At 41.7% G+C, this 13,071-nt stretch overlaps 1 non-coding gene across 1 annotated transcript; it reads left to right on the top strand.

The window, feature by feature from the left end:
• The first annotated feature begins 11,782 nt into the window (after positions 1 to 11,782).
• On the top strand, positions 11,783 to 11,855 carry TRNAE-CUC. The gene has a single exon. It is a non-coding gene; the product is annotated as a tRNA-Glu (tRNA).
• Positions 11,856 to 13,071: the final 1,216 nt, after the last annotated feature.

Below are 13,071 nucleotides of genomic sequence, written 5' to 3'. Positions count from 1 at the left end.
AAGGTGGCAAAGACTGTAAAAACAAAGTCTATCATTAAAGACACAACATAACAAGTGGGAGAGCACACAGACACACAATTTGTGTAGTTAAGACAGAGCAAGGCAGTAATACACACCAGGACAGAGGGGTGTGGGCGTCCCCATAACGAGGAGGAGCACAATAAAGAGCTGGTTAAGTCATTTATATGGGACAGTTCTTTTGGGTTTTTGTTTACCCTTGGCCAATTATCTGGTGTCTTTTTCCACACCTGATCTGCCCTAGGACCCTTCCCAACATACACATACGACTTTGTTCCAAGATGGATTCCAGCCCAGAGGCCTATGGGGGGTTTTGGCATCACCTACTCTGGGGTGGTGGCCGCTCCTTTTTGACCCCCAAGGAGCCTTTCTGTGTATATGCAGTGTCTCCTTTGTCCCAAGGATTGGAAATATATGACCTCTTGATCTTTTACTCAGACAAGGTTTAGCCCTTCTCTCTTCCTGCCATGATTATTATCTTAGAAGTGTCCTCAGGGGACTTCCCTGGTAGTCCAGGGGCTAAGACTCCAGGCTCCCAATGTAGGGGACCTGAGTTTGTTCCTTGGTCAGAGAACTAGATCCCACGTGATGCAACTAAGAATTTGCATGCTGCATCTAAAGATCCTGAGTGCCACAATGAAGACCCAGCCCAGCCAAATAAATAAATGAATATATTTTTTTCAAGTACCTACTTCATCTTTAAAAAAGTGTCCTCCAGAGACAATGCCTGGCTATTGGCCTTGTTTCTGTTGTTATTTCTATTTTGAAGTGCAAACGGAAGGCTGATTATAAATGTCTAACCCGGAGCCCACCTAGCTCCTGTCTCAGGAAATGCAAACGAGAGGCTGGTTTTAAGTATTTGGCCTGAAGCCCACAGTTTTTCTGCCCCAGGAAATGTAAACAGGAGGCCAGTTGTAAATGTCTAGCCTGGAGTCCACATATCTCCCTCCTCAAATGGAGTGAAATATTTTCCTTTTCTTCCCTCCTTGCAAACTCCATTCTTCTCATTAATACACCTGTATTACAGAAAATCATACTCAGTTATGATTACAAAGTTAAGTTAAGTTAAAATCAGTGAGAATCTGTTTTCTTTTGTAACTGTTGTTCAATCACTAAGTCGTGTACCACTCTTTAAAACCCCATGGACTGCAGCACGCCAGCCTCCTCTGTCCTCTACTATCTCCCAGAGTTTGCTCAAACTCATGTCCATTGAGTCCTGGATGCTACCTAACCATACCATTCTCTGCCTCCCTCTTCTACTTTTACGTTCAATCTTTCCCAGTAGCAGTCTTTTTCAATGAGAAAGCTCTTCACATGAGGTGGCCAAAATATTGGAGCTTCAGCTTCAGCACCAGCCCTTCCAATGAATATTCAGGGTTGATTTCCTTTAGGATTGACTGATTTGATCTCTTTGCAGTCCAAAGAACTCCCAAGAATCTTCTCCAGCACCACAATTAGAAAACATCAATTCCTCAGTGCTCAGCCTTCTTATAGGCCCACTCTAACATTCATATATAACTACTGGAAAAACCATAGCTTTGACTATGTGGACCTTTGTTGGCAAAATAATGTCTCTGCTTTAAAATACGTTGTCTAGGTTTGTCATAGTTTGCCCTAGAAGAAGCAAGCATCTTTTAATTTCATGGCTGCAGTCATTGTCTGCAGTGATTTTGGAGGCCAGGAAAATTAAATCTGTCACTGCTTCCACTTTTTCCCCTTCTATTTGCCATGAAGTGATGGGACCAGATGCCATGATTTTAGTTTTTTTAATGTTGAGTTTCAAGCCAGTTTTTTCACTCTCCTCTTTTACCCTCATCAAGAGGCCTCTTTAGTTCCTCTTCACTTTCTGCCATTAGAGTGGTATCATCTGGATATTTGAGGTTGTAGATATTTCTCCCAGCAATGTTGATTGCAACTTGTGATTCATCCAGCGTGATATTTCACATAACGTACTCTGCATATAGGTTAAGCTAGCAGGGTGTCAATGTATACCCTTGTTATACTCTTTTTCCAATTTTGAACCAGTTTGTTGTTTTATGTCTGGTATTAACTATTGCTTCTTGATCTTCATACAGATTTCTCAGGAGGCAGGTAAGGTTATCTGATATTCCCATTTCTTTAAGAATTTTCAATCCACACAGTCAAAGTCTTTAGTGTAGTCAGTGAAGCAGAAGTAGATGTTTTTCTGAAATTCTCTTGCTTTCTCCATGACCCAGTAAGTGTTGCATTTTGATCTTTGGTTCCTCTGCCTCTTTGAAATCCAGCTTGAATATCTGGAAGTTCTCAGTTTATATTCTGCTGAAGCCTAGTTTGAAGGATTTTGAGCATACCTTCCTGGCATATGAAATAAGTGCAACTGTACGGTAGTTTAAACATTTTTTGGCATTGTCCTTCTTTGGAATTGACCTTTTTCCAGTTCCGTGGCCATTGCTGAGTTTTCCAAATTTGCTGACATATTGAATGCAGCACTTTACTAGCATCATCTTTTAGGATTTTAAATAGTTCAGCTGGAATTCCATCACCTCCACTAGCTTTGTAATGCTTCCTAAGGCCCACTTGACTTCATGCTCCAGGATGTCTGACTCTAGGTGAGTGACCACACCATCATGGCTATTTGATTCTTTAAGACCTTTTTGTATAGTTCTTTTGTGTGTTCTTGCCCTTCCTCTTAATATCTTCTGCTTCTGTTAAGTCCTTACCATTTCTATCTCTTATCCCTTATATCCATCCTCGCATGAAATGTTTCCTTAATAGTTCCCATTTTCTTGAAGAGATCTCCAGTCTTTTGCAATATAAGTTCCTAAGTAATACCCCCATTTTGCCTGTTGATGCACAAAGCTTAAAGTACTTCTTATCTGGCCTTCATCGAGAAAGTTTACTGACTCCAGTTGTAGAGGACCTGTCTACATAAAGTGGTGTTTGAAACACGTGACTTGTTTCTAGAGACAGGATTCCTGGTTTTCTTTGATCTGAAAGATGAATGTGACCATCAAAATGTGAAGAACCACCAGCCTTACTGGATGAGGGCCCATCACTGCCCTTAATAATAATAATAATCATAATGATAATGATTATGATGATATGATGATAGCTTAAAGCATTGTGAAGCCAAGGTACAAATAATGATCAAAATATTGGCATATGAATTTTTAAAAATTCATTTATTTAATTGGAGGCTAATTACTTTACAGTATTGAGGTGTTTTTTTGCCATACGTCAACATGAATCAGCCATGGGGGTACATGTGTCCCCCATCCTGAACTCCCCTTCCACCTCCCTCCCTACCTCATCCCTCTAGGTTGTCCCAGAGCACCGGCTTTGAGTGCCCTGCTTCACACATTGAACTTGCACTGGTCATCTGTTTTACATGTGATAATATACATGTTTCAATGCTATTCTCTCAAATCATCCCACACTCGCCTTCTCCCACATAGTCCAAAAATCTGTTCTTTACATCTGTGTCTCTTTTGCTATCTTGCATATACAGTTGTCATTTACCATCTTTCTAAATTCCAAATATATGCATTAATATACTGTATTGGTGCTTCTCTTTCTGACTTACTTTGTATAATAGGCTCCAGTTTCATCCATCTCATTAGAACTGACTCAAATGTGTTCTTTTTTAGAGCTGAGTAATATTCCATTGTGTATGTACCACAATTTCCTTATCCATTCATCTGCTGATGGACATCTAGGTTGCTTCCATGGGCTATTGTAAACAGTGCTGCAGTGAACATTGGGGTACACGTGTCTCTTTCAATTCTGGTTTCCTCAGTGTGTATGCCCAGCAGTGGGATTGCTGGGTCATATGGCAATTCTATTTCCAGTTTTTTAAGGACTCTCCACACTGTTCTCCATAGTTTGCCATATGAATTTAAGGGAACCTAGAGTAGGGCTGAAATGAATTATTAAAAATTTGTGAGCAATTCTTCAGTCCCAATCACCAAACTTCTATTTTGCTGGGAATAGGGCAGGTACTTAGTAAGTTTTTTTTTTTTTTTGGATCAACTTTGTGACATAATGTAAAAAACAGGAACCTCCTTCTTTGATGCACCTGAGAAAAGCATGGCGCTTGGCACTAGATGTTTAATTTGGGCCTGTGACTGAATGACATACATGAACACAATTAACTGGACATTTGAACCATCAAAGGCACATAATTTGGGTTATGCAATCATTTATTCTTATGAATGTGGAGCTAATTAAGATTTGTTTTATTGGGATACAGTTGCTTTACAATATTGTTGTGTTAGATTCTGCTGTACAGTAAAGTGAAGCAGCTGTTTGTATACATGTGGAGCACTGCGTAGAATTCCCTGTGTGTACAGTAGGTTTTCATTAGTTATTTGCTTTATACATAGTATCACTAGTGTATATATCTCAATCTCCATCTCCCAGTTCATCCCCTGCCCCAAAGAAGCTAATTAACCAGGATGGCAAGGACTGAGGCTACAGATAGTATTTTGGGGCATTCCCTACATTTTGTAGGGCCCACTCTACAAAATGTAGTTTAGGTAGTGACTCCAAGACTCTGAGGAATTAGCATCTTTCAGAAAACAGAGAGAGGCAGAGAACCTTCTGAGAACCAACATTGATTCCTCAGAATGCAAGTTTGATAATTTAATTCCATTCAGTTAGAATTTCTGGAAGGCTGAGTCTTCCAGCCTTTTCAGTCCTGTCCACGTGAGTATTCAGACAGGTTAAATGAACACTGGCCACACCAAAGACACCCTTCCTTTCTTGAGCTGGCTCCAATCCATCTGCTCTGCAAAGCGGGTACAAAGCCCCACTCACTGGAAAGAAGGAAGGTCTGAAAGGAAAAAGATGAGACCACTGCCTGGAATCACAGCCAGCAAATTCTTGCTCAGCAACCTGGGAAGTGTTTCTCAAAGGACTGTCCTTTTTCTCCCAAAAGGATGCTTGGTCTAGTTTATAAAAAGGAGGATGATTCAGACACTTTCTCCTTTGATTGAGCTGTTTGTGTTGTTGTGAATTCTGGCAAATGTGTCTTAGGGCTTAGCTGAGTGGTTTGAGTACATCATCACTGACTGTTCCAATTTAGGAAACTCTCCCGAGACTGCAGGGAGACAAAGAGGCTGCTGGGAGCGCAGCCCCTAGCACCTGGATGCTCTAATCTGAGCACTGTTCCCACAGTCCTGTCTAATCCCCTTGTCCCCGCTGCGGCCAGCAGCCCAGGGAACGGCAGCTGGAGCAAAAGTTGCAGGATACAGATTTAATTCAATCTAATAAACGTTCCCCAGGCGGCGCAGTGGTAAAGAACCTGCCCGCCAATGCAGGAGACGCGAGTTAGATCCCTGGGTCGGGAAGATCTCGACCTGGAGAAGGATATCGCTACCCACTCCAGTATTCTAGTCTGGAGAATCTCATGGACAGAGGAGCCTGGTGGGCGACAGTCCATGGGGTCGTAAAGAGTCAGACATGACTGAGTGACTAAGCAGGAGCGAATGTTTACTGGACATAGGCAATTAACAATGTTGTGATAGCTTCAGGTAGACAGCAAAGGGACTCAGCCACACATACACATGTATCCATTCTCCCCCAAACTCCCCTCCCATCCAGGCTACTATGTAACATTGAGCAGAGTTCCCTGTGCTATACAGTAGATCCTTGTTGGTTATTCATTTAAAATATAGCAATGTGTACATGTCCATCCCAAACTCCCGAACTATCCTTTCTCCACCTCCTTTTCCCCTGGCAACCATAAGTTCGTGCTTTAAGTCTGTGAGTCTCTTTCGTGTTTTGTAAATAAGTTCATCTGTATCATTTCTTTTTAGATTCCCCATATAAGGGATGTCATACCCTGTTCCTCCTTCTCTCTCTGACTTACTTCACTCAGTATGACACTCTCTAGGTTAAAAGGCATAGCTTTCCAAGCCGGCAAGACCAGGATTATAATCACGGCTTTGAAAGTGATCACTGTGTGACTCTGATCAGCCACACGGCCTCTCTGAGGCTCCATTTCCTCGTCTGTACCATGGAGATGACCGCATCCGCCCTGCAGAGGTGCTGTCCAGGTGGAGTGCGTGAGTGCTCCGTTGTGCCCGACTCTTTCAGACCCCGTGGACTGTAGCCCACCAGGCTCCTCCGTCCATGGGATTTTCCAGGCAATATTACTGGAGCAGGTTGCCATTCCCTCCTCCAGGGGATCTTCCTGACCCAGGGGTCGAACCTGTGTCTCCTGTGTCTCCTGCATTGGCAGGTGGGTGGGTTCTGCACCACTAGGGCCACCTGGAAGCCCATCGAGGTGGAGTCTGGTGATTAAAATGACAGCTCCCCACCAGTCTTGTAAGAGGTGCTCAGTGACTGATGATCGTTATTAGCTCATATCAGTTTGGAGCTCAGGGGAGAAATTGTCTGCAGTTAGACTTTCAGGGGTAGTGTCTGTGGAAGCTGTGGGTGGCTTATAATTTCCCTGGCAGATCATGAAGAGAAAAAGACAATAACTCAGGACAGAACAGGCACCATTAATTGACATTAGGTTTTCATCTAACACATACTCACATCTCACCAATTTATATTCAACTCATTTCTGACTCTTTGTGACCCCATGAACTGTAGCCCACCAGGCTCCTCTGTCCATGGAATTTTCCAGGCAAGAATACTGGAGTGGGTTGCCATTTCTTTCTGCAGGGGATCTTCTGGACACAGGGATCAAACCTGAGTCTCCTGCATTGCAGGTGGATTCTTTACCCACTGAGCCACCTGAGAAGCCCATTTAGACTTTATGATACTTCAGGCAAAAGTGGGTTGCAACTTACCTCTGTACTATTTATGAGAAAATTAAAAGGGAGAATGTGTTTCTGAGCTCCTAATTTGGGGATGTTTAACCTACTTAATCAAGTCAAGTAAAATTCTATTGGAATGAGTTTAACAAGATTAGTTTATGTAGAGACAGTGTATTACTTTACATGATTTAGAGGTAAAATTAGAATGTTGGAGCTGGAAAGGAAAACAAGATCATTAGCACACATTCCTTATTTTTAAAGATGAGAGAATAATAGAGGGATCACAAAGGTCAACTGACTTGTACAAGAACAAACAACAGAATTAACAACAAAACTGATGAGAATTTAGGTCAGCTGACTCTTGAATAATATTCCTTTGAATACTCTAGGTGTCAATTTTTACATGAAAAGTGGTATGTTTTTTCCTAACCACATCTGGTTATCCATTATTATTACTTTTTTTTTTTTGCAAATTCTTTTGAAAAAAATATTTATTTACTTGACTGTGCCGTCTTAGTTTTGTATGTGAGACTTTCTGTCTTCGTTTGCAGCACATGGGACCTTCAGTTAAGACATTCGAACTTTTAGTTACAGCATGTGGGATCGAGCAAGTGGGATCAAACCTGGGCCACCTGCACTGGGAGCTCCAAGTCTTAGCCACTGGATCACCAGGGAAGTCCTTCTTGTAAATTCTTGCTGGTAATTAAGGAAGTGCTACATACAAACGATTGTGTAATTCAGACTGATGCTTGTTTCATGCCGTGTCCCCAGTGAGGTTCTGGAATGGATGACAAGGCTTTGGCCGATTGTGAAAGGGAGGCCGCACAGTGGGTAAGTTCCTGCTGGCAGCATCACTCTGAACAAATGTTCTTTATTAAAAAAAATTGGCTCTAAATATTCAATTTAACTTACTGGTCCTTAATTAGGACCGTTGTGAGTTTAAGATTTGTTGTGCATTGTGGATTTTCTGAATCCTGAAGTCTGGCTGGCTCAGCAGCTTAGTCTCAGCTAAGATCAAAAGCATTTCATGAATGCAACAACACTCTCCCCTTGTGATCAGGCAGCAAAGAACTCTGGTTGACGTATTTTTCAGGGTCACTTTTTTTAGCCTTCCTAGTTGAAATATGACATGAACACAGTTATCTTGTTGGAGGTGTCCTGAGAAAAATTAGCTGACTGAGGTGAATTGTCTTAGTGGATGTATGTAGATCACTGTTGGCTATGAAATCTTTTTTTTCTGGCCAAGAGTGTAAGGTCTCCAGAATTCCTATTATCTGACTTCAGGGGAATCTGAAAAGAAGGAAGTCTAGTGTGATGCATTTTCAAAAGACCCATGTATTTGTTTGACTTAAAAATTAGTACCCTTATTACCATTGTCCCAGGCTGTCAAGACAAAATAAATCAGTGTGTTAACTACTTACATAAGATAACAGGAGAAACATAGCTGCAACAAATGGAAATAAAACACACAGAAGGCGTATTATTCCACTGCGGCAGATTACAAACTGGGTTAGAATTCAATACAAAGAGAAACGGTAAAAATGGAAATTTTTCACTCTGCGAACCACACAATGGTTAAGCACTGCAGCCTTCTTTCTACTTGGGTATGAAGTACATTATGAATCACCTTTTAACCTATGAGATTCCCATGACTTTGTCTTTTTCTTCTCCTCTGACTTCTTTTTGGGATAGTTTAATCATTGTTTTGGGAAAAAGCGAGCAGATCAGCCTTAAATATTAAATTGTTGTTGTTCAGTTGCGTCGTGTCTGAATCCTTGAGACTCCATGGACTGCAGCACACCAGGCTGCCCTGTCCTCCACTGTCTCCCAGAGTTTGCTCAGATTCAAGTCCATTGAGTCAGTCATGCCACCTAACCATCTCATGCTCTGCCACCCACTTCTTTTGTCTTCAATCTTTCCCAGCATCAGGGTCTTTTTCCCAATGAGTTGGTTCTTCACATCAGGTGGCCTAAGGATTAGAGCTTCAGTTTCAGCATCAGTCCTTCCAGTGAATATTCAAGGTTATATATTCTTTATCTTTTTTGGTCAGAAAGATAAAGAACGTAGGAAAAGACACTGATATGGACTGTAACAAACTCAGAGTTTTTACAAACCCACACGAATTCCAGCACATGGGTGGATGGTGATGGGGTATTCTAGATGCTCTGTGTCCAGCTGCAAAGCTTCTTTCTTTATTTTAAAAAATGTTTATTTTTCATACAGTTTTAAAGGTTACTTTTTATTTACAGCTATTACAAAATAGTGGCTATATTTGCTGTGTTGTACAGTACATTCTTGAGCCTTTTTTTTGGGCCACATCAAGTGGCATGTGGGACCTCCCCAATGATGGTTAAAATCTGTGCCCCTAGCAGTAGATATGCAGAGTCTTAACCACTGGACCACCAGGAAAGTCCCCTGAGCTAGGTCTTGAAGTCTGAGTAGGACTTCCTCAGATAGAGAAGGATGGAAACAAGAATCCAAATAGGAGTGGAAAATGTCCCTTCTTATGTAGAGACCCCAGGTTGATTTAGATCATGAGATTCTTGGAAGTGATGGCTAATAGTGAAGTAAAGACAGGATCATTGGGACTTCCCTCTCGGTCCAGTGGATAGGACTCTGTGCTCCCAATGAAGGGTGCATGGGTTGGATACCTGGTTGAGGAAATAAGATCCTACATTCCACCTTAAAAAAAAAAAAGGAAGGATCATTGACTAGCTGAGATGGTTTTGAAAATTATTTACTAAAATATACTGAGGACTTGTGTTGAACAAGTTACTTCTGTGAACTTCATCCTAAAAGCAAATCCTAAAAGTAACTTTATCCTAAAAGCAGTTATTATCTAAAAGCAGGTACTAATTAAAATGTGCTGTACTGTGCTTAGTCGCTCAGTCATGTCTGATTCTTTGTGACCCTATGGACTGTAACCCACCAGGTTCCTCTATCCATGGGGATTCTCCAGGCAAGAATACTGGAGTGGATTGCCATGCCCTCCTCCAGGGGATCTTCCCGGCCCAGGGACTGAACCCAAGTCTCCTGCACTGTAGGTGAATTGTTTACCACCAGAGCCACCAGGGAAGCCCACTAATTAAAATAATTTCAGTTCAGTTCAGTTGCTCAGTCGTGTCCAACTCTTTGTGACCCCATGAATTGCAGCATGCCAGGCCTCCCTGTCCATCACCAACTTCCGGAGTTTACCCAAACTCGTGTCCAACCTAGACAGCATGTTAAAAAGCAGAGACATTACTTTGCCAACAAAGGTTCGTCTAGTCAAGGCTATGGTTTTTCCAGTGGTCATGTATGGATGTGAGAGTTGGACTATAAAGAAAGCTGAGTGCTGAAAAATTGATGCCTTTCAACTGTGGTGTTGGAGAAGTCTCTTGAGAGTCCCTTGGACTGCAAGGAGATCCAATCAGTCCATCCTAAAGGAGATCAGTCCTGGGTGTTCATTGGAAGGACTGATGTTGAAGCTGAAACTCCAATACTTTGGCCACCTCATGTGAAGAGTTGACTCATTGGAAAAGACCCTGATGCTGGGAGGGACTGGGGGCAGGAGGAGAAGGGGACAATAGAGGATGAGATGGTGGATGGCATCACCAACTCAATGGACATGAGTTTGAGTAAACTCTGGGAGTTGGTGATGGGTGGACAGGGTACCTGGTAAATAGCAAGTGATTAGGAAGGTTAGGTAACTAGCCAAAGATCACCTAGCTAATATGTGGATCTGAACTCAGTTTTCTCTAGTTCAAGAATCTAAAGTGTTAGTTGCTCAGTTGTGTCTGACTCTTTGTGACCCCAGGGACTGTAGCCTGCCAGGCTCCTCTGTCCATTGAATCCTGCAGGCAAGAATACTGGAGTGGGTGGCTCCTCCCTTCGCCAGGGGATCTTCCCAACTCTGGGATGGAACCCAGATCTCCTGCATTGCAGGTAGATTCTTTACTGTCTGAGCCACCAGGAAAGCCCTCAAGAGTCTAAGTTGTGCCTTAAATTTATGAATAAGGAAGATTAAGGAAAATGCCTTAAACTTAAGAGTCTAAGCCAGTGCTGTCCAGAAGAAAAATATAATGTGAACCATATATGTAACTAACACATTTTTAGTAGCCATGTTAAAAAAGTAAAAAGAAGCATGTGAAATTATTTTGAATGATATTTAATTGATATATCAAAAATGTTATTTTATCATGTAATCAGCATAAGGAAATTATTAATGAGATGATATATATTCTTTCTCCCATATTGTCTTTGAAATCAGTATACTTTTTACATTTAAATTACACCTCCATTTTCTCAGTTAGTGGCATTTCAAGTGCATTTTGGACACAATCCACATTGGACAGCAAAGGCCTGAGCCCTTAACACAATCTCTGAGTCTTGTATAGTTCTGGTTGGCAACTGGGTTGTTCAAAGGGTGGAAGCATGGATTTTCATGTTTTTCCTAGGAAACTCCAGATTCAGTATGTTGCTCCTAATGTCCTCAGTTTTATTTACAGAAACTGTGTTAAGTCTATTTCTGTGTTTCATTTCTAGGACATCCCTATTTAACTGCACTTATTCTCTAAACTTGGTCATAAAAGATGTGATTGGGTTGATTACAAGAAGCAGGCAATGCTGTTTTGTAATTGTCACCATATGTGGCCAGTTTCTATCTCTGAACTAGCTTCTGAGTCATTGAGGGCAGGTTAGAACTCCAGGGCCTAACACACACTTAGCTGTGCAGTAAAATCTGCTGAGTGTTAAGTGAATATTTCCACAAGGAACCCTGGCCACTATTTCTGTCTTTTGGTGAGTTATTTGGAATCATGCTACTATGTGAAATCTTGAAAGTTTTCTCCAGGACATCTGTTCAACCTTGACATAGATTTTAGTACCCAAAAGAGTCACCAAGCAATCTATGTAAGTGAACTTGCTATTGTTTGGAAGTTATCAGTATTAACAAAATGGAATGGTTTTAAAACCCTCTTGAAGCATTTTAAAAACAAGACCTAAGAACCCATTAACAAGGAATGTGGCTTAGTGGGACTTCCCTGGTGGTCCAGTGGTTAAGATTCTGTGCTCTCAATGCAGAGGGCCCGGGTTTGATCCCTGGTCAGGGACCTGGATCCCACAGTGCTGAAACTAAGGGCCTACCCACTGCAACTAACAATCCCACATGCCACAACTATGACGGGTGCAGCTAAATAGAAGAATAAAATAGACTATTATTGAGCTTGCAAAGTGATTCATAAAGCTCACGATCTGTTTTAAGTTCATGTTACCTAAGTCTCTGCTTTACTGACTATGCCAAAGTCTTTGACTGTGTGGCTCACAATAAACTGTGGAAACTTCTGAAAAAGATGGGAATACCAGACCACCTGACCTGTATGCAGGTCAGGAAGCAACAGTTAGAACTGGACATGGAACAATAGACTGGTTCCAAATAGGAAAAGGAATACGTCAAGGCTGTATATTGTCACCCAGCTTATTTAACTATATGCAGAGTACATTATGAGAAACACTGGGCTAGATGAAGCACAAGCTGGAATCAAGATTGCCGGGAGAAATATCAGTAATCTCAGATATGCAGGTGATATCGCCCTTATGGCAGAAAGTGAAGAAGAACTAAAGAGCTGATTTTGAAGCGTAAATTCCAATACTCTGGCCACCTGATGTGAAGAGCTGACTCATCTAAAAAGACCCTGAAGCTGGGAGGGATTGGGGGCAGGAGGAGATGGTTGGATGGCATCACCGACTCAATGGACATGAGTTTGGGTAAGCTCTGGGAGCTGGTGATGGACAGGGAGGCCTGGCGTGCTGCGGTTCATGGGGTTGCAAAGAGTCGGACATGACTGAGTGTGACTGAACTGAACTGAACTGCCTAAGTTTGACAACTGTCCTTTGCACAATCACTAAGGTCTACATGAAAACAATGGGCCTTGGCTGTCAGGACCTTGCCTGCTCCAGGTAGTTTAATCATATACTTCCAATTAATAAATTTGAGTGTTCACACAGAGGAAACCAGAACTGAAAGAGACACGTGCACCCCAATGTTCATTGCAGCACTGTTTGTAACAGTCAGGACATGGAAGCAACCTAGATGCCCACCAGCAGACGAATGGATAAGAAAGCTATGGTACATATACACAATGGAATATTACTCAGCCATTAAAAAGAATACATTTGAATCAGTTCTAATGAGATGGATGAAACTGGAGCCCATTATACAGAGTGAAGTAAGCCAGAAAGATAAAGACCAATACAGTATACTAATGCATATATATGGAATTTAGAAAGATGGTAACAATAACCCTACATGCAAGACAGAAAAAGAGAC

This window comes from Cervus canadensis, chromosome 12 (genome assembly GCF_019320065.1).
Source record: "Cervus canadensis isolate Bull #8, Minnesota chromosome 12, ASM1932006v1, whole genome shotgun sequence".
NCBI lineage: Eukaryota > Metazoa > Chordata > Mammalia > Artiodactyla > Cervidae > Cervus > Cervus canadensis.
Note: the sequence above shows the minus strand (reverse complement) of the source record. Positions and strands in the feature narration are given on the sequence as shown.